Source organism: Passer montanus, unplaced genomic scaffold (genome assembly GCF_014805655.1).
Source record: "Passer montanus isolate IOZ18808 unplaced genomic scaffold, ASM1480565v1 scaffold12, whole genome shotgun sequence".
In the NCBI taxonomy this organism is placed as follows: Eukaryota; Metazoa; Chordata; class Aves; order Passeriformes; family Passeridae; genus Passer; species Passer montanus.
Window position 1 is genome coordinate 9,321,837 of NW_024358722.1, and position 20,388 is coordinate 9,342,224.

At 41.2% G+C, this 20,388-nt stretch overlaps 1 long non-coding RNA gene across 2 annotated transcripts in view; it reads right to left on the reverse strand.

The window, feature by feature from the left end:
* Window positions 1-20,388, reverse strand: part of LOC120497037 — a 53,864-nt gene that overhangs the window by 14,829 nt on the left and 18,647 nt on the right. The window contains exons 5-6 of one of the 2 annotated variants that reach the window (XR_005626420.1): window positions 16,617-16,690; window positions 6,050-6,309 (exon numbers count right to left, since the gene is read on the reverse strand). The exons of the other annotated variant lie outside the window; for it this stretch is intronic. This is a non-coding gene — a long non-coding RNA (uncharacterized LOC120497037). Of the gene's footprint in view, window positions 1-6,049; window positions 6,310-16,616; window positions 16,691-20,388 lie in introns of those variants that run through there. 2 annotated transcript variants of the gene reach the window in all.

A 20,388-nucleotide genomic window follows, 5' to 3' on the forward strand; every position in this document is an offset into this window, starting at 1 on the left:
GTGCTGCCCCTTGCAGCACCTACACCCCTCAGATAAGGGCTAGGCCCCACCATTTTCCTAAGGAAATGATTGTTTGGGAAATTTTCTGCTCTCATCTGTGAAGGAAAACAGAGACAACTTCTTTGGTTAAAAAGACATAGCATGGGAAATAAAATTAAATATAAACAAGACAGCAAGGGAGATAACATCCATGTCATTTGATATGATTCATACAAAGAAAGAAAAAAATTGAAGTCCACCAAAAATCCAGCTCACTAAAGCTAATTGAGTAGATGAAGTAGATGATATGTGGGGAAAAGCTACATTACCCAGTGTAAAATTTCAAATTAATTTATTTCAGGTAATACCAAATATTAATTTGTTCAAAGCTCTGTACCAGCTTTCAGTGAATATTGCTGAGTTTTGTGGAAACTCATAACATATGAATCCCTATAAAATTTTGAAAGTGAAGTATAATTTTGCTTTTTACAAGCAATAATATTCAACAAAAAGAACTACACTAGGTCCAGCACTGTTGCTATAGTTTGTATGTTGGCATTTGGAAAATACAAATAAAAATGGGAGAACTTGTATGGACTGTAGTACAGGAAAGCCAACAGTAAAAGTGATTGCTGGAGACTCCACTTTGAGAGAGGAGAGTGATTGTGGACTAAGGACTTGGAGTAGGAAGGTAAAGACAAATCCTGTGACATTGTGTTGTAAGGTAGCTTGAGCCAACAGAGAATAATAATGGTACAAAAAGAGAATCACAGAATGCACTGAGTTGGAAGGGGCACACAAGGATCATTGAGTCAAACTCCTGGCCCTGCACAAAACACCCCAAGAATCCCACCATGTGCATGAGAGTATTGTCCAAACACTTCTTCAACTCTGTCAGGCTTGGTGCTGTGAGCACTTCCCTGGGGAGCCTGTTTTGGTGTTCAGCCACCCTCTGTGTGAAGAACCTTTTTGTAATATCCAACCTAAACCTCCTCTTATGCAGCTTCAGGACATCCCCTTGGGTCCTGTCACTGATCACTGCCTGCCCCTCCTCTTGCCCTCATGAGAAAGTCCTAGACTGCAAGGAGAAGGTTTGTGCCTTGTCAGCACCCATTCCCACCTGTTGTAGTAATGACAGCTCTTATTTTTGTGAGTTTTTTGGCTGGTTGCTTGGTTTTTTGGCTGTTATTTGCTCTGTGAAAGGAAAAGTAAATGCTGGAGATGGTGCCCTTAGGAGCACAAGGGGCCACATGGCAGGGACATGGAATGGAGGGAAATGCTTTCTTCCTGCAACTCTGAGCTGTTGCAATAGTATGGGTGCAAGTGAGGAACCATTGAAAGCTGTGACAGCATCTGAGGGTTTATTTTTCCCATGCTGGACCCCTTAAATAGACCTAGGAATTGAGCACTGTGAGCTGGTATTGCAGGCAATTCACAGGTATATCGAAGCCCTACTGTACATAGGAAGCTTTTGCTTGCTCTTGTGTATGGCTGCCCTGGGTTGTCCTCCTGTTCATTTGTGAGGCATCTATTGAAATTTAGTGACATCACTTGTGTTTTTATTTTAACCCCAGGAAACCTGGGCTGATGTTTGCAGATTTGAAAACTAGTGGCAGAACCAATGTCTGAGATGTTGATAATTTTCTCTTGGGGAACAAAGAAGAAAATTATCCCTTATAACTTCTGTGAGTCACTGCTGATATTAAAAACTATGTACTGTAAAATGCTTCTATAAAAGAAAAAGAATTGCATCTATTCCCCGGGAGCAGTGCTGGCCATCCAGTAGTAAAGCAAGTATTTTCACTGAAGAGACAGAGTCTCTTCTCCCCAAGAAGCCTTCCTTTTTCCTCCATCAGTATGTATAAAAGACATACAAAGCCAGCTGCTCAGATGGATTAGAAAGCACTGCACCAAGTCAATGGGCACCCTTGTTTGTGTTGTTGAGAAGAGATTCTTAGTTAAGAAAGAAAGAAAGAAATGCCTCCCCTGTAATCGCCACTAACGAGGAGACCCTAGTGAAGTTTTTGTTTTTTAAAAGGCTTTGGCAAAAGACATTTTGGACTCTCGGATTAGTTTATGTTCCCTCCCACTCCCCACTTGATCCTTGAGGATTTGCCTGAGTCATGGATTTTTACTGGGCTTGTTAACTCTGTTGTTATTTTTTTTCAGTCAAGGGGATAAAGAAATCTTTTGGCGAGAGCCACTCACGGGGGATTAGCTGCGAGTGGACTGAACAAGGCAGTGACTCCCCAGAGGGGGTGACCCCTGACTCCCGGGTCAGGCAGTGACTCATCTTTGCCTCATAGCCAAGGCAAGCTGAAGATTCTCTACAAGTGTTTTCTCCATCCTCAGCGATCTCCCTCCATGCAGTGACAGGCAGTGCAGAAGATGAGCTCTGTTATGACAGCTGCTGTTCTGCAAAACTGGGGGAAATGATAAAGTGGATAGAATATCAAAGGCTATAGGAACTGTTATTGGAAGGAAACCATAACCTCTTTACAACCTACAGGGACCTTTTTGCTTTCCTCCTGTATAATCTTCAGAGCTGCAGGGGTTTTCACTGCACAGCAAAAATGCTTCAATTCACTGAAGAACTGAAAGGTGGCAAGAGTGGCTTTTGGAGAAGTTTCTGTTGTAGATGTTAAGTCTACCCAGTACTGGTTGTATCGTGGATGCTGTGGTGGTGGCAGAAGTTATCAGGGAGCTGCTTGCACAAGCTTTATGAATTGAACTCGCTCACTTTGGCTGGGAAGTCACAAGCAATGCATTTGGGGTGCAAAACACAGTAGGAAGTAAAGCCAAAAATCAAACTGAAAGCTGACATGTATCAGAGGCATGTATCAGTGTGTATAAGGCTAATATGTAGATGAGTATCATTGAGCAAATGAGTTATGCAGGCTAACTCTGCTTTTGATAAAATGGTTTAAATACTTACGATATCCACTGCTTTACAATCTTTGAAATCCTGACTCTTTACCAAAGCAATCAACTATATCCTTTTATCAGGTTATCAAAAGCTTTTATCAATTCATGATGAATAAATGTTCAACCTCCTCTGTTGAAAGGTCTGTCAGTCATTGTAGAGTACTGAAGGTTGTCAAGAAACAGCTGTGGAGAAGGAACCTTTCCCTCCTAGCTATTGTTAAGGAAAAGTAACAAAACACTTTCATTGTTGGAAGGGAGTGTCAGGACACACAGGTTCAGTGATGTGTTTTATTTTTTGTGTGAAGAAACTGGACAGAGCTATATCCAGTGTACTATAGAATTGCACCTTAAAATGATATTTTTCCAAGTCACAGAAATTAAGCTCCAATGGAATTTAGCTGCCCTGTCATTCAAACATTAGAGGGAGAGGGGAAAGAGTAGTATTAAATATACTACAGATATTTAAGTATATAAGTATTTGATACATACTCATGTGCAAATACAAACATGTAAGATTTTTGCTTTCTGGCTATTAATTAGTAGTTGATATCTTGTGCATGGTAGAGCAATGGTCTTAGAGGCCTTATAAAAGGAACAGGCTGCAGGAGCTGTATAAAGGCAATTAGGTAGGGTCTCTGTGCATGAGGAGGCATGCAAATAGGCTGAAGTTGTCTGAAATACTGGCAAGGAGCAGGAGTAGTCAGGGAGAAATAGGTGATCTGCAATAAGGATAGAAAAAAGGAGGCCTTTAGGATTAGGAATATGACAAACTTTGTACCTTTCCAGAATCAGCTTTATCTCCAACTTTGTACAGAACTATTTTGGTTTTTTTGTGGGTGGTTTTGGTTTGTTTTTTTTTTTCCCCCCCCAAAAACCCCACCTGATTGCAGGTGGTGAAATGCCCACTCAGTACAAGCAATCTTAAAACTGTTAGCCATAGGCAAGCACAGAAAGCTGGAGTGTGTATTTCTCTACCACCAGTGACTGTAATGAATGCATCAAAGTCACTTTTTCCCTTGGCTGACCATAGGGTAATAGATAAGGTTCAGAGTGTTCCTGTTGGTTGTCAGGGCCTTTCCTTACTGGGCTGAGGGTTCATGGCATGCTGCTGAGAGCTCAAGGAGAAGAGCTGCAGCTGTTTCACTCTTTGGCTGCAAAGAAACCTCGTTCCACCAGGGTCAGTCTGCTGAAGATAAAGCGACAACATGTTACAGCTGATCATCTCTTTTTGTGCTGGGATATCCAGGGCTCTGTCCTGCTCTTATGGCCCCTCTCTCCTGCACCTGGCCAGCAGCATGTCTAGCACTAGTCAGGCCCTGCGTGAAACAGATTCAACCCACTGGCCTGGAAGAAAACTAACATGACAAAAAAGTGAATTGTTTGCTCCTGGGTTAATGAACTGAATCAGCTCAGTGAAGGCTCTAATGAACATTAGTTTGATGCAAAAGAAAGGGTGTGTTAGCATGGCTGGGATGGAGAGAAGAAAGGGTAGGGCTGGAGCATGGGACGTGCTACTTTTAGCAGTGATGAACTGTGAGAGTGACTCAACTCTGACATGTAACTTCCCCGGGCGGCTCTTAGTACAGGACCATGAAACAGGAACTCCTTTCAGTAGAAGCTGCACCATTGCCTGTCATTATCATAAACAGCCAGTGGCATGTGTGCTGAAGCAAGAGATCCCAGTGCACACACAGGACTTCCAAATTAATTCAGAGGCAGAGCAAAGTACACATGATAGATGTTGGCCACATGGGTGAAAATGCAAGTCATTCCCACACTGTAAAGTAAAGCTTGTATCAGAACTTACTGGTGGGAGGAGTGTGTATGTCTGAAATAAGTATTCAAGATGAAGGGAGACTTATATCACACCCAGTCTCCCAATAATCATTATAAAGGCACTGTCTTCCCAAAGAAGAAACACTGTTTCTGTAGAATATGATGAAAATGTGTTAATCACAGATTAATTTCCTTGGACTGAGCTTTCAGAGTATTCCAGGCCTGGCAGTTATTTTCCTTCTGAAAACCATTTTTATCACAGCTTTATTAAGGTTCATGTCACAAACATTTTGGAAGCTCTGTTTCATATCAGCTAGCCAAATTCTTTTTAGTTGTGTTCTAGAGGTCAGGGCTGAGACCTTTATGTCAGAAGGTGACTCAAGAATATGGGCAGAGTATTATGTTCTAATTCATTGAAAGTATGAAGAAGAAAGTTTTAATTTCATAGCGTGTTCACAGGCTCAGTGAGTCTGAACAATCAAGAGTAATAAGTAGTATACGTTAAAGTTTTCCTTTACTAAAAGAGAAAGGTTAGAAATTTAAGATTTTTATTCTCGTGTCTTTTTCTGTTGTCATTTCATCCTCAACTTGCAAGCCTATTTTTTGTTGTCCTCTTTTGTTTGGTATGTGTAGCTAAAGCTAACAGAGAATGAACATATTGCTCTCTACCTGTAAGGTTTTTGTTGCACACAATGTAAGGTCAAACCCTTTTGTAAATAGTAAAATTCTGTAGAGAGCAAACTGTGCAAATTCAGGTGTGAGTGGGACACCATTTTCACCCCTTCTCAGCTTGCACTTGGTGTTATTGACAGGCTTTCCATCACCTCTGTGCTTCATTTGCAATGGTGTGGTCTTTGGCAGAAGAGGTGAAAGTGCTTCAGCCCTGGGTTGGCTGCAGAGACAGGTGCAGCACTCCACCTTTCCTTGGAAAGGCTTCGGGACAGTGCTGCAGGACTAGGATGGGACAGTCTGTGGGCTGGAGTTAGACCTAGCTGGCTGAACCAGGCTTATTGGTAGTAATTTGCCATTGAAGGCTGTGAAATGGCACTTGAGGATATCACACATTGTAGGGTCACCTGTCAACCAACTAGCAGCTTTCCTGCTGAAACAGAACACTGCACAAATCTCTCTCTGCTGAGACTGTATCAGAGAGGGAATGAGCTATGCATTTTTGCATTGGTTACACTTCAAGGGATAGCCCTTAAGCCTCAGAAAATAAACATGCATTTTTGTTCATTTTGATAAACCCAGCCCATCTTTAATACTCTTTCAACTTAGTTGTACCTTTTATTGGTATAGATGAAGTGTTTAGGGTAGAGACATCAGAAAGAGCCAGACACTGTAGAGTTGTCCGTGATACATTCAGGATTTAATTATTTTCTCAGATACTGCTGTGGCTTTAGGAAACCTTGGGCCTTACCTCAGTTTAGTCATATTTGAAAAATTTGTCAATTCTTAGCAAGAGTTCTCCTCTTGCCAGTGCTGGCTTTTAGCTTTCACACATTATTGGTGTTAGCACGGCGATTTCTCCTTATGTTGATAAAAACAACAGCCCTTATTTGCGGAAGAACTACTGAAGATTCTTATTTCAGGTTTTTCTTTTACTCACAAATGCCATTTGAAATAAATCTGCAAATGCAAGATATAATTCAGATCAGCTGGAGCAATAAATTTAGTGGATCACACACAGAAAGTTGGTGTTCCTCGTATGTCAGCCAGGGTTTTTCTTTTCTAAACATTCTTGGCTAAATCATGATGTTTTTTGTATGGACAGCAGTACTGTTGGTCCACCCAGCCCACCACTAACCACCTGGAATTAAGTTATTTTTGTAGTTGGCAGATTTTCTATAAGCAAAATGGTTCTGATTTAGCAGCTGGAAGGAAATATCTGGCATGCTTTCATCCTCGATTGGTGACATTGTAGGGTAAGGCAAGTGTGCTGCAAACATGTGGTTTGTTTGTATCTTTGCAAAGGCAGTGATGACAGGTCTAGCTGAGTTACACAGGCACAGGCCACCCAATCTCCACATTTAAGATCTCCTAAAAGATTGGTGTATCTTGAAGTTGGGAATTGGGTAAATCTGTATTGAATTGGAAGTATCCACAAAATCTGAACATACAGCCCAATGGGACTGTTGAATCTGGCATATTTGCTTAACCAAAATTTGCCATAAAATGCATGATATATGCTGATATTCTTTTCCAAGAGTCATTGAGTATTTCTTCAACATTGTTTGAGAGGCCTTTAGAATGACAGCCTCAGTGGGGACCCTTCAGTGTTTCTTTGCACCTCTTCCCAGATGCCAAAGTGATCTGTTCTCCTTTGCTGCTCTTTCATCTGAGCTCAGGAAAACTAAATAAAGAGCATTTTTGAATCACCTTCCTCAGGGTCTGTGTGCTGTCTAGGCTGTCAGCCTTGAATTTCTACAGGAGGAAAGCAAATTGCATATGTGTACAAGAAAAAGGACAAAACCAGATTTTTCCCCCCTCAACATTCCTCACAGATTAAGAGAACTTTCTTCACTTGTCCTGATCCAAGAAACAAATTCTTGAAATGAGTAGGACCATGGTGGAGTGATGATTCAGTATGGTGTTTGATTGTGTCGTCTTCTGAGAAGTTGATCCTGAGCACTGGGAATTCCCACCGGTCCCATTGGGGTGAGAGTCCCTGACCCTGTGAGTGGCTGGCAGGTTGCCCCATGCCAGTTGGCTGTAATTCTGAGTGCTCAGCATCGCATTTGACTTTGTACATGAGTTTGACCTTGCTGCAAGGCCCTCAGTCTCTGAAATTTCCACATACTTTTGGCAGCAGAACAGTGCTCAAATGATATTAAAAGAGATAATTTGAAGCTGACAACTGAGTGTCAAGAGGGTCCCAGTTGTCAATCTTTCCCCTAGTCCCCCTGTTCTGGTGGAGGCCAGCTTGTTGACATGAGTGTCTCAATCCCCTGATGTTTTTCTGGATGTTATTTGTCCATGGTTTAGCACAGAGACCAGTGATGTGGGGGCCATAGGCTGAAATAAATTTTCCTGTTTCTGTGTATACAGCCAAAAATTTTGTGCATGATCCTCTTTTTGTGCAAAGCTCCAGTAAGCTTTTGAACATGGGAGCTGTTAATGTGACAGGGCTGGGATTTTACCCCAGGTGTTTTTACAACTGCATGTTTAATCTGCTCTGAGCAGCTTCAGACAGAACTGTGATTTAAAATGCCTGAGCAGGTCTCTGCAAGCTCTGTCCCTGCGCTGCATTTCACAGCACTGTGCTGGTGTTATGCACAGGGGGTGGCAGAGGGAAGAAGTGCAGAGTGAGTAGTGGGCAGACAGTCTGCTGGGGCATGGAAGAGGGAGCTCTCTTCGAATCCTTCAAGTAATAAAATAGAGTTTAACTTATGGGCCAACAAGCAGCCACCTGCTCGAGGCTCCCAGCACTGGTTCTGAGGCATTGTAATCCTTGCAGAAGATTTTCCCTCCAGCTCTCAGCATTCGCTTTAAGCTACTTCCATCTGTGCCTTTCTTGTTGCCTCCCATCTTGGTGGTCTGTTCTGCTTGAATGTGATTCCTGGGTGTGCTGCACTCCTGCACCCTCCTGGTACATTGGGAAATGCCTTACCCATTACCATTAAATAATATGCACTGTAGGAACTACATTGGTTTTCAAAAAAAAAACCCACAGTGCAGAGATTCAGACCTGTTCATTCCTTGCCTTTTAGTTCTGGGGTTCTGCTTTGATCTAACCTCACAAACGTTAGGTCTGAACTTGTGCCAGTGTCTGATCTGACAGTGTTTTGGTTTGAAGAAACATGCCTTTTATTTTAAATCTTTTTTTTTTATGAGAAAAATTAAACTTGAGTGGTTTGAGGGAGAATATTTTAAGTATTTGGAACAGTTTCTGTGATATGAAACTGTGTGATCCGTAGCTGTTGAAATGCAAGTGGTGGCCAAACCCTGTGCTTTTTCCCCCTGCAGTCAGAAAAAGACCTGAGACCAAGAGACTTGGGGAATCCTCCTAGGGTCTGCAATCCTCTTTTGGTAGGTTCATTAGCATGTAAAACAAATGTAAATCAGTTTAAATAGAAAGAAAGCTAGGTTAAAGTTATGTGGGTGGATAGTTCAAGAGGTGCCCTGGAGAAAGCCATTGCCAGCCTTTGCTGTTGACCTTGGTGAGTTCCCCATCTCCAGAGAGTGCCTGCTGAACCTTGTGCTTTCTGCTGCACATTGTGGGAGGACTGCTTGGACAGGCCACCTGGAGCAAAGAGATGAGCCTTTTGTCCTGAGAGACTTATTTATTCCCTCTTGTTTTGAACATGGGGTTGTTTTGGCAACGTTTTGGGCAAATTTTTCTCACTGCCTGAGGTGTTACTTGGGTTCTATTCTGTTTGAAGGCAGAATTCCTTGTGCTGGAGCCTATCCTTAAGTAGTTCCAACTGTTTTGGTGAATGTAAATCATAGCCTGGTGGTACTTACAGCTTTTCATTGCTGTCTACTTGACAGCTATTTTTGCTAGAAGGTGCATTTTGAGAAACAAATTATTTATGTATATGTAAAAATGAGAAGTTTCTCTCAGCAGAGAAGCCTATTGGTAAAATCATATCCAATTTTCTTTTTGGTGACTGGTGTCCTAAGGCCATGGGAACACTTTGCAGACTAGACATTTGTATTTTGAGCCTGGAGTACACTTGGCAGTAATATGAATTCCCAAAGATGTCTGGGAGAAATAATTTTCATTTAGTGTCTTGCTGATCAGTTGGATACACAACATGAACCTCTGAACAGCACACAGAAAGTACTTCCAGCTTCTCCCAGACCCCACAGGCACAGTCCCTCATGAGAAGAAGCAGCATTTGAAATTATGGGGAACACTCGACTACATCTACGTTTTAGGGGCCAAACTTAGTGTTCCCTGTTTCATATTTGGAAGGAGGACTCCTATGCAGAGCAGTTAATTTCTGGCAGTTGCTGTTGTCTTTGTAAATGCCTGGGGTTGCCCCAGTCTGCCAAGGGTGTGTGCAGCTGGGACACTGCTCTGCTCATCTCCCCACAACCTTATGGAGACTTCTCTGAATCTTTGCAGAGGAGTTCAGGATGGCAGTCACTGTGGCTGGGACTGTGCAGCTCTGACTTAGAAAACCCCCCAGGTTCATGGTGCCCATAGCCTTCTTTTTTAGCCAAGATACAGTATATGCTCCAGGTCAGGTTATGTGTCAGTCTTACCCTTTCCCTCCCTCCCATCTACTGTCATACATGGTTACCACTTTTGCTATGATGCTGAGGTGACCCTACTGCACTGTTTCAGGGAGCTGATCTGGTCAACAAGTAACTTGAAAAAGAAGGAGTAAGCTGTGTGAGCCTGCTCCCCAGGAGGTCACATTAGCAGTGCTAGTGCTGGTCCATGGGAGAAAGTAGAAACACTGATCCTAGAGAGAGAGGAGAGCTCTAGCTATCTGTTTAAAGCAATTATACTGCATGTGACCTCAGTGATTTAGATAGGTAATTTATAAATGTGAGCTTTATCTAAGTCACTAATTATTAATATTACCATGTTTGTCCTGCAGCAATATCAGAAGCTTTCAGCTGTGATTGCAGCAGTGCTGTACTCAGCTCTGTGTGCACGCTGGAGGAAAGCTGCATGGTGCTTGCAGTCTCTGTGGACGTGACAAACACCACCAATGACAATATATGTGTGCTTCACTCAAAAGAGCCACACTGTTCCTGATGACAAGTCCCTCTCACCTCTCTTGCCCTGTCTTCTGTGCAAAAAGGCACTAGTTTTGGAAAGGATGCAGGAAATATGGCATGTATAATGCTGCCCTATGAGATACACCTGCACAGCTTAGGGAAACTAGACTGCTGCATTGTAGGTGTTCTCCAGATCATAATAATTAGCAAGGGATTCATCCTACAGGAGCTCATTTAGCTCATTCAAGTTTAGTTGAAGAGTTAGGGCATGGGTTGGACTGTATTATTTTTGAGATCTATTCCAACCTAGTCATTCTGTGAATTCTGTGAATTTGATCTGCCAGTCTTGTCTTGAATGTCTCTATAACAAGCCATTGCAGTGAGCTGTTGTCTTACAACACTTTGTTTTAATTGTATTCTCCTAAAAAGTCACCAAATGTTCCTTATCTCTTGTATCTGAGATAAAGAGATTACTTTCTCCTAATTTATCTTCCCTGTGACATTCATAACATTGTCAGCCAGTGTAAGTTGAGAATTATTCTAAGTGAGATGTGACCCAGTCTTTCATGATCTGGGCTGTTAGCTGCTAAAAAGCTGCAGCTATAGGGATGGGAACTGTATGATGCTGTAAGACACTTCCATGCTATTATCTCCTCTTAGTACTTCTGGGAGTTGAGGTGTGTTCTTAGTTATATTCTACAAATGGAAGGCACCATTCCTCTACATGTAGCTTCAAGTTTGGCTATATGTCTTCATTCAGAGATAAGAAGGAATTTTTTGTTGGATTTATCTGTCATTGGACATTTCCCACTTGCTGAAATGTCGCTCTGTGGTAGAAGAATGAAAGAATGAATGGAGTATCCATCAAGTTTTCTGCCACCACTGCCTACTGCCTGGCACTTTAGCCTTGCCACTGCTTATTTTGGTATTACCCTGGGCTGTGAACTGCAGTTGAAGAGATATGTAGACCCTACATGTGGGCAGCTACACTGGGTGGAGAAAGGGAGAGCGGCAGAGGCTGGTACCCTTTTTAGCCATTACTGTGGATCCTTTATTGCTGTACTATATAAAAGCGAAATGAGTCAACTACAAGCTTAAAGGGGTTTATCCTGCCTTCTTTTTTGTCAGGATCATGGTCACACATCTCAGCGTGTCATCTGCTGAGGGCCATACTGCATCAGCTACTGCAGATGCCTTAGTGTCGTTTACTGCTGGATGAACGCACTGTCATTTGGGGAAAAAAACTGGAAACATCTGAGGAATTGGCAAGTTTGAGATGATTTAATCAGTTGTGATTAGTTGAATCCCAGAAATCATTTAGGGAACAACTCCCTTAGTTCAATTCAGAACAGAGCTCAAAAGTGAATGCAGTATGTCCAAGTCTTGTTTCTTGTGTACATACAAGCAATATAAAATAATTTACATCAGATCTTGTCTTAAGAACTAGGGATTGTTTCCCTCCCCCACTTGGAAAATCTAAAGATGTAATTAGTTGTTACATAAATTGGATTTGACAAAAGACAAACTAAGGAATTCCTGTTTCCTACCCCTGCTGCTCATGCCTGTTTCTGGTGCTAGTTTTTTGCTGCTCTGTTGTGCTGATGCAGCTGTTTGTGGGTCTGTGCTGAAATGATCCAGGTTGAACATCTCCACACACAAAAATATCCAGCAGCAATTTTTTTTTCCCCTTATCAGCTCAGATCTGCAGATCCAATCCAATTTTATTTATACACATCCCTCCACAAAGTCACACTGGTGTAAGGAATGTGGTACTGGATAGTGGTGTGGCTTTGGACCTAGGGAAAATGGGTAGCAAAACAGGCGTGTTTTAACAGATTTATGTAAACCAGTGATACTGGTAATTCCTGATGCACCCCATGGTCTGAAACAGCTTCTACTTTCAGCTTGTATGCACACACAGAGACTGCAGATGGAAGTGGCCTCAGCTGGTGGACTACCTATAAGTGGGGTAATACTTACCAAACACAATATCTAGTGGGGTCTACCTCATTCTGAGTTGTTTTTATACCTGCTTGATATTTAGCAAGATATGCAAATGTTGAGCAAAATGCAATGAGATATGCAAATTAGCAAAATGCAATGTTGAGAAACATACCTGCTGACTCCAGTTCTGTCTGTGTTTAGCTGCCTAAGTTCTCCACTCATGTCACAGCAGAAGAAGATTGCTTCTTTTGTAGATCACTTAGCATTTTCCACCACTTTTGCTTATTAGTGTAGAAAAGATGGAATAATTTCTTTAGGTTTTTCTCTCAACACATGCAGCTCCTGCCTCTAGTACAGTAAGGTTTGGGCCTAAGAAGCTGCACAGCTCTCTGAGACTCTCTTTGAGTTCTGTACTGACTTTTGACATCCAGAATGTCAAGATGGGTTTACTCTTTTAAATGCAAGGTCCTTAAAACATGTTAAGTCTGCACGTCTCTATGGACTCTATCCTGCATGCCTTGAGCCTGCTTGGGAGAGAATTTTATTTTTCCTCTAAACTCCACAGGATGGGGTAAATCAGAATAACTCCAGATTTCGCCTTCTCTGAGCATGCCAGATAGAATTAGTATGTAAAGCCTTACCAATTAAGAGAGATAATTACAAACTGGGATGCAGGGAACTCCCATTCACTTGCAGCATTCACCAGTTTAAGGTTTCTTCAGAAGAGATGCAGGGATAACACTCCAGGGTGGGAACACTTCCTTTTAAAATTACTAAGCAACATTATTGTCTTAAATGTAAATTAGACAATTAGTGGGGGTCAAGAGACCACACAAAAGATTTTATTGGCTTGAATAAAATGCAGCCTGACACCAACTAGTATAGTAGCAAGTAGATTTTCTGAGTAAGGGTGAATCACCACATTAGATGCAACTTCACCTTGTGTCTCCCTCACACATCTACTGTGTTCCCAATTTATTATAGGGTGGTAATTATTTAAATCCAGTTTTACTTGCTGTAAATACTGGATTTTACCTACTCTGTTTCTGCATAAGGGCTTGTTTATAATTTCTATGTAGTCTTAATTCTGTGCCTGATGTTTCTTTGACTTTTCTCTCCTTGGTGCTTACTTTCTTCTTTTCTTGTGGGGTTTTGCTTAGAAGTTATGCAGACCATTTTTCAAAATCATAAAGGCACGAGTTTAACAGATTGTAAATTATAAGTCTTGAGTAGGATTTTTGGCTAACACACATTGTTTTGGCTTTTACTACTTATTTGGCATGCATTACCTCTTCATCCAGATGTAAGTAGTACTACTAAAGCAAAAAAGCTGTGGCTGTACTACATTAATGTTTTTCACAAAGTTCTTCTTGTATTAAGGGCTGTAGATCATCAAAGCAAAAGAAATCTGTTATTCTCCAGATTATATTTTGAATAGATAAGGCAGACAAATGATGAGAGAAAAGATGCCATATCGTCTGGATCATGTGCAAAATGAACAAGGGTAATGGGAAGATGTGGTGAGAACATATGTGAAGTTTATAGTAAGCTGGAAACTGAATACAAGTCATGTTTTACTGTACTGCAAGAAAGAACTACCTCCCTTTCCTCCAGATTCTCCCACCCTAAATTTTGGATCGGCATGATTATTACAGCTTTAAATAATAATAATAATAATAATAATAATAATAATAATAATATGTAAAGTTTTACCTGAAGAGAATGTGGAAAAATGTTATTAGATCCTTATTTTCTGGGAAATGTGGTTCAAAAAGCATTGTCTTGTCTTTATTTACACATGACAGGGTTCTTACCAGCCAGCTGTAGATGCAGAGATTCTCCCAAGTGAAAGGCACTGCAAGGTGTTTAAACCAGCAGAGCTGGAAGGGAAGAGAGGACTGGCCCTGCCAGTTAGGGAGACAGAGCTAAATAAATTGAACACTTTATGCAGTGGCAGGAGCTGAATCATGTGCCAGAGAAAGCAGACAGTAGGCATAAAGCCCAGTTAGCATCCACCAGTCACTAAGAAATATCTGACGACAGATATAAAGATGACAGAATTGGATTTTATTTAATTCTTTGGGGGTCTGTGGGATTGCAATCCCATGTTTTTACTGCTAGAAGTGCAGCATGAGGCTGATGTGAAACCTAATATTTGGTTTCATGTCTCTTTGAAGCAGTACAGCACGTGGCCTGGGCAGGTGTGCTGGGTGTCCCTCTTGCAGGGGGTGCCCAGTGGACTTGGTGAGAGACAGAAATGGTATTATCTTTCAGTATACTGCAGCATAAAGGAAATGAGGCCCAAACCCTCTTTTCCTGGCTCTAAGTGATTTCAAGGGCATTCAGGCCCAGCACATTTCCAGGGCTTGAGGCCAGTGTGATTTTGTGTGGTGCCACCAGCAGCACAGGCTGTGCCACAGGCAGAGCCGGGATTTCTAGGTTCCAGGCTATTGGCTTCACTGCTGGACCAGACTGCCTTTCCTAATCTTTTGTACAGATCTGTGCCTTTAACCTGTCTGTTCTGCATGAGGAAAACCACTGTGGTTTTTATGTTGAAGCTGTGCCTTTGAGCTGAAAAGACTATGTGCTTCTTGGTATGGGAGGTCTGTTGTGTTGAACTTGTGCACTGTGCGAATAAAAAGCCCAAGTTATAGTGTTGGGTGAGCAATACCTGGCACCCACTCAGCCCAGACCTCTTCACTGATTAAATCCTACACTGTGAGATCATAGCAAAGTAATAGCACAAATCACCAGAAAATCAGGAGTGCTTAGCTTGTGTTTAGCAGGAAAATCTTGAGGAAAGAGTCCACACAAAGAGTGAAGTGGAAAGAAGAGTGTTTGTATAAACTCTTTGATAATGAATACATGTATTACATCTTTGTCTGCATAAAAACAGAGTTTAATAAAAGCACGGATGAATTCCAGGTAATTAGGACACTGAATTTTACCGTGGTTGGAGAATTCTGCTGAAGTGTACTTCTTAAAAAAAAAAAAATCTGCTTGATGTCATGCACCTGGCTTAAAAAAGTAAAGCTACTCTTCACATGCTTTGAGTCTGCAAGTCAGAGTAGACAACTAGTAGATAATGTTGATGGTGATTTAGGGAAGGGGGAGAATATCCAACTGGGCACAGAGTATCTCTGTTCACTCCCACTGCAAGGTCTATTGGTGCTGTCTGCAGATCTGTGTTTGCTTTACTGCTGGTAGTTAGAACTGGTGATCAAAGGCGAGTGTAGCCGTAGCCATGAAGGGACATAATTGGTTGGACTCTTTGAGTCCTCTGTAACAATGCTGGGTTTGTTGTGTTAGGCAGCGCTCCACCAAGTATAAAACATTGTATGATTGCTGGGGCAGTCGGTCAAATGTTTTCTTCTCGTCTCGATTCCTTTTATACAGGAAACCAATATAGCTCAGAGCCCAGGGATGAAAGCTTTAAACCTGGAGGGTGCCTGGTGTTTCCTGAGAATCTCATGGGGGAAACATTCAGTCTCAAAACAGCTTCGCTGACAGATATATTTTTGTAGCTTATTATTTTTTTCTCCTCATTCTTTGTTTCATTTGAATATAATAGGCTCTTTATTTTTAAATGCTCGTCTGTTCCTGCTGTTTATATCCTCACCCAAAAATCCTAATTCTCTGGGTTATTTTCTTTTCTGACATCACATTTTGGTTACTGTTGAACATATGTGCTACAATACTTGTATAGAAGGGACATTGTTTATTTCTGAGTAATAATTTTTCCATTTTCTTTTCTGTCTTTTGAAAAGAATCCCATATTCAAATTTGAAGCAAAAGGTTATAGACCTATTTATAGTTTTTGAATTTTGGCAGTGATGTAAGCATGTTGTGTGGTTTTGTGACTTCACAAGACAAAAAGCTGGAGCTGCAGATGAATATGTAAAAGTGTTGTTTTTCTATTGTTTTTTCTTTATTACATGAAGTGGAGAAAATACTTCTGATGCAACTCCGCCTGTATAGAGCTTGTATATTTTGAGGACCACTTTTTGGTCCAAGCAGATAAGCTGCCCATGTCTTTAAGCTACTGAGGCAAGTTTTCCAGTGGACTCAAACATGCTAAAACTCAGTGAAACAAAATGTACAGAATGGCTTCGTTGCTTGGCAGTGTTTAAATGTGGAATATAAGCCACATGCTACTAGTGGAGTTATTTTTCTCTACCATACTTTTCGAGATTATTTGGGTATTTTAGTCATTGAAAAAGAATAAATGCACAACTTACTGGTGAGATACTTTCTAATGCAGACAAAGAAGTAGGGTAGGGTAGAAAAAAGATTTTAGGAAGCATAACTTTGCTTACCTCCCATCGGTTATAGAAGTGGGCCTCCAAAAAGCAGTATTGCCAGGAGCTTAACGGCTGTGGCACACAGAAGACTGTAACAAAAGTGACACAGCTACCTAAGCCACATTAGTAAGGACATTTACCAAGCAAAAGAGTTCAAAAGATATTTAAAAGCTGTGTAAGCAGCAGGCAGCGTGCCTTAATCTTGCATTCTCCGTGCAAAATCTGTTTTAGTGTGGTGTCTGTGAGAAGCAGCCCCCTCCTGCTCCTGTGCCCCTGCAGCGCTGGGCTCAGAGCATGATGCTCGCCCAGCTGCCCTTGGTGTGCCCGTGACTGCACAGCGCCAGCCCAGCGTGACGCCAGCACTCACCTCTGGCACCAGGCAGCAGATTTCATCCTGAGCTCCTGCACCTTGACAGCAAAGCAGGCTGGAGAGCCAGAGGCACACTTTGCTCTCCATGCTGCCACTGGCTCTGAATGACTTTTGGACAGTTAAGTCTGATTCTTGATTACCTGTCTACAACTAGCAACTGAGGTGTTTGCCTCTGAGAATATTTGAGAATAGAACTGGTGGGAAGAAGCCTTTTTTAGTCCCAGAAAAACTCTAGAGATTAAAGTGTTCTATATATTTGTGTATTTCTGTATATAATTATTTAATATTGAACATCACTTTATTAATCTATAAATATATACACTTAACCTCCAGTTTAACAAATACCCAGATGAATAATGAAAATGCAAATAATGAAAATCTTCATTACAGAATATTTCCTTTTCTTCAGATTTGTCAAGGTTTAGTCATAATGCATCTTATTGAGACACTTAAATATGTTGTTGGAATTTTGATATTCTGTGGAAAGAAATACTTTTGCTAAAGTGGGATTTGTTACTCAAAAACTGTTTCAGGAATGCCTTCCTATTGCTTAACCTAATGTAGTGCCTGGAAATTATTTTAAGCTCCTTGCAAAAGAACACCCAGAGGTCTCTTACATTATAATTAATAATTACGATGTAATTAATAGCTATTACTATGATTACTTAACTCTTTGAAGTACTCATGTTCTTTTTATGTGCTTTCCTCCTTGCAGACTGGTCATCTTAATTATTTCTGTTTGCATGCACTTAGCACCTATTAAAATGGAATTTAAAATACATTCTCAAGCAGCTTAGAAATTATTTTGTATATTTGGAGGCCATCTCAGTGGGAATGAACTATCTTTTTTCACCTTCCTGTGCTGATGGGCTTGGACTTTGTGTTGTGTCTTTTTCCCAGACCTTTGACAAAAAACTGACTCTGCTTTCTGCATTTAGAGCCTTACTGATAATGGCCTAATGATTAACTCTTGGAGCAAGGGGGAGCCAACTGTTTGCAGTCATCCCAATAGAGTGAATTCTGCCAGCTCTTAAAAGAAAGATACTTGTATAGTTTGTAGATTTGACACATTTTTAACTGGATAATGAATGGCTTTTCATGTTTCAGTCAGTATTAAAAGTTACAGACTCTTTGTCACTGTTCACAAGCCCCTTGGCAATGAGGATATTTTAAAATCCTCAGTGGATGGAGGTCAGTATGCAAGTCTGCCCAGGAACTGTCTGCAAGACTGAACAAGTTACAGATCCAATTTTAAAGAGACCTAGAAAACCATATTTTTCACCTTCAAAACAAGTAACGACATAAAAGAATTAAACCATCTGCATTGAGTGGTCTCCAAAAGATGTGAGATTTGGCTTAAACTTGAACGTCACTACGCTGAGGCTCTGGGATGTTTGTGAAGTCCTGTCTACACAAGAAGTACGAGTTCAGTTTTGTGTTTGTTTCTCTTCCTGGCTGTGATGGAACCATCGGCTGCAGCTCTTGCTCTCAGTCCCACAGAGGAATGGTGCAGCAGTGTTCTGTCTCTCACTGCATCAGCTTTCTGAGCTGACTCTTGTGCCTGCAAAAGCGGCTCACTCCTGCCCAGCTGCTGAATCATCCTGGATGTGCTGGGAGGCTTGAGGCTCTAAAGTGTTCTGTAGCTCTTCCCTGTCCTCAGATCAGCCCTTGCTAACTGGGTTTATATGATATCTCCTGGGAAGTTGTCCTGTTCTGCTTCATCTGTTTCCCTCAGCACAGTTTTGGGTAGCTGTCAGAACTTTTCCTTTTGCTCTGAGATCCAGATCTCTCCAACACTGTTGAAATACTTCTGAGACTTTGGGATTCTGGACATCTGAGTGATATAGGGTTTTTTAGGCTTAATTCTGAGATGGTCTTTCTTCCTCTCTGAATAAAGAGGAGTGATAAAATTTGCCTGCCTCATTGGTTCATGTGAAGGTGTCTGTGAAAGGTTTGGAAAAAGTAGGGAAAAATAAAGTGCTACTGGTGGTGGTAGTGTCATGCGATAATCTTGTCTGAATCTTCCATAATTTAAACACAAGATTTTAAGTTTTTCTGTACCTCAGCTTGGAATCTGTTATATCATTGGAATCCAGGGCACTCTGTACATCAGTAACATACTAGAAAAAGGGTCATGGCTTTTCCAAGCAATGGGTGAAGGCTTCTTTCATTGATTGGAGCTGATATTGACCAGACATTGCTCTTCTCCCTTCAGCTCAATAAGCTTTTTCAGTTTCTTCAGCCTGGTTGCTTTTATGCTGCAATATTTATTGTTATATGGTTGTTGCCTTTTTTATTGCAGATAATAGCTAATTGAGACTCGAGGAACTTTATTTGTTTAACCTTGGATCTCTGGATGAGAAGCCAGTTACTTTGAACCTTTCAGCCTTCTGCTCTTAAATGCATTGAGAGAAGCACCTCGAATTTGGTGCTTTTACTGCAATTTTAAAGACACAAATAGATTCCTTTATTCTTACAAGGAACATCAAAAGGCCAGAGAGCCTGGATTGTGTCAATCATACACTGGTCATTCACCAATAATCAAGCTACACATGCCTGTACCTCTATCAGGATCTCTTCTCCTTCCAATGCTCTGCTCCACTGCTGGAGAAATACAGTCAGGAGGAAACCCAATAGGGCCCAGCTGTCATGTGCTGTAAGTAAGGACAGCTTGACTTCCTGACATACTTTGGTATGAGTGCAGTGTTTGTCACATGAATGGGTCTATGCTTGTTTATATGCAATGCCATTACTGTTCAGCCATTGAGTTTGGATTTTCTGTTTGCTGTTCACATTGAAGATAAAATAACAGATCCTAACTGTTGCAGACTGATTAATTTGTTTTATAACTGATTAAACAAATAAAGTAATAAACATCAAAGTGCTTGGGTGCAAAGTCCAAAAAATATAAAGTAAGAACAAACATGGGAATGCTTGATAGCTATTCCCAGTCCCCAGGTACAAGTGTATTTGTATGTTATGACCCTCCCCTTTTTTGGGTTGTGCAGTCTGTGCGTCATCATTGCTTAACTCTGCTCTCTGTGTTGTGCAATTTGTTTGGGCTTGCATCTCACTAGTCAATGTATTGGTTTTCGTTAGTGCTCTGGTTTCATAAACTGAATTATCTCTTTGGATGGGAAATACAGTAAAGGAACAGATGTGTTGCTTTGGAAGGACAGTGTTCTTGTTTGTGTGCGTAGGTATTACTTAACAGAGGTTGTATATACTAGACTGCATGCTTTTTGACGTTAGCTAAAATACTGGATTGCATGGAATAAAATTTTAAAAGTTCATTTCCAACTCAAGCAATGAAGTTAAAACCTACTTCCTTAGTCCTTCCCTTCTGATGTTTCCTCTCAACCCTGTTATTATTACTTTTATGCACCAAGGATAAGCTGTCTTGCCTTTAGATCTAGT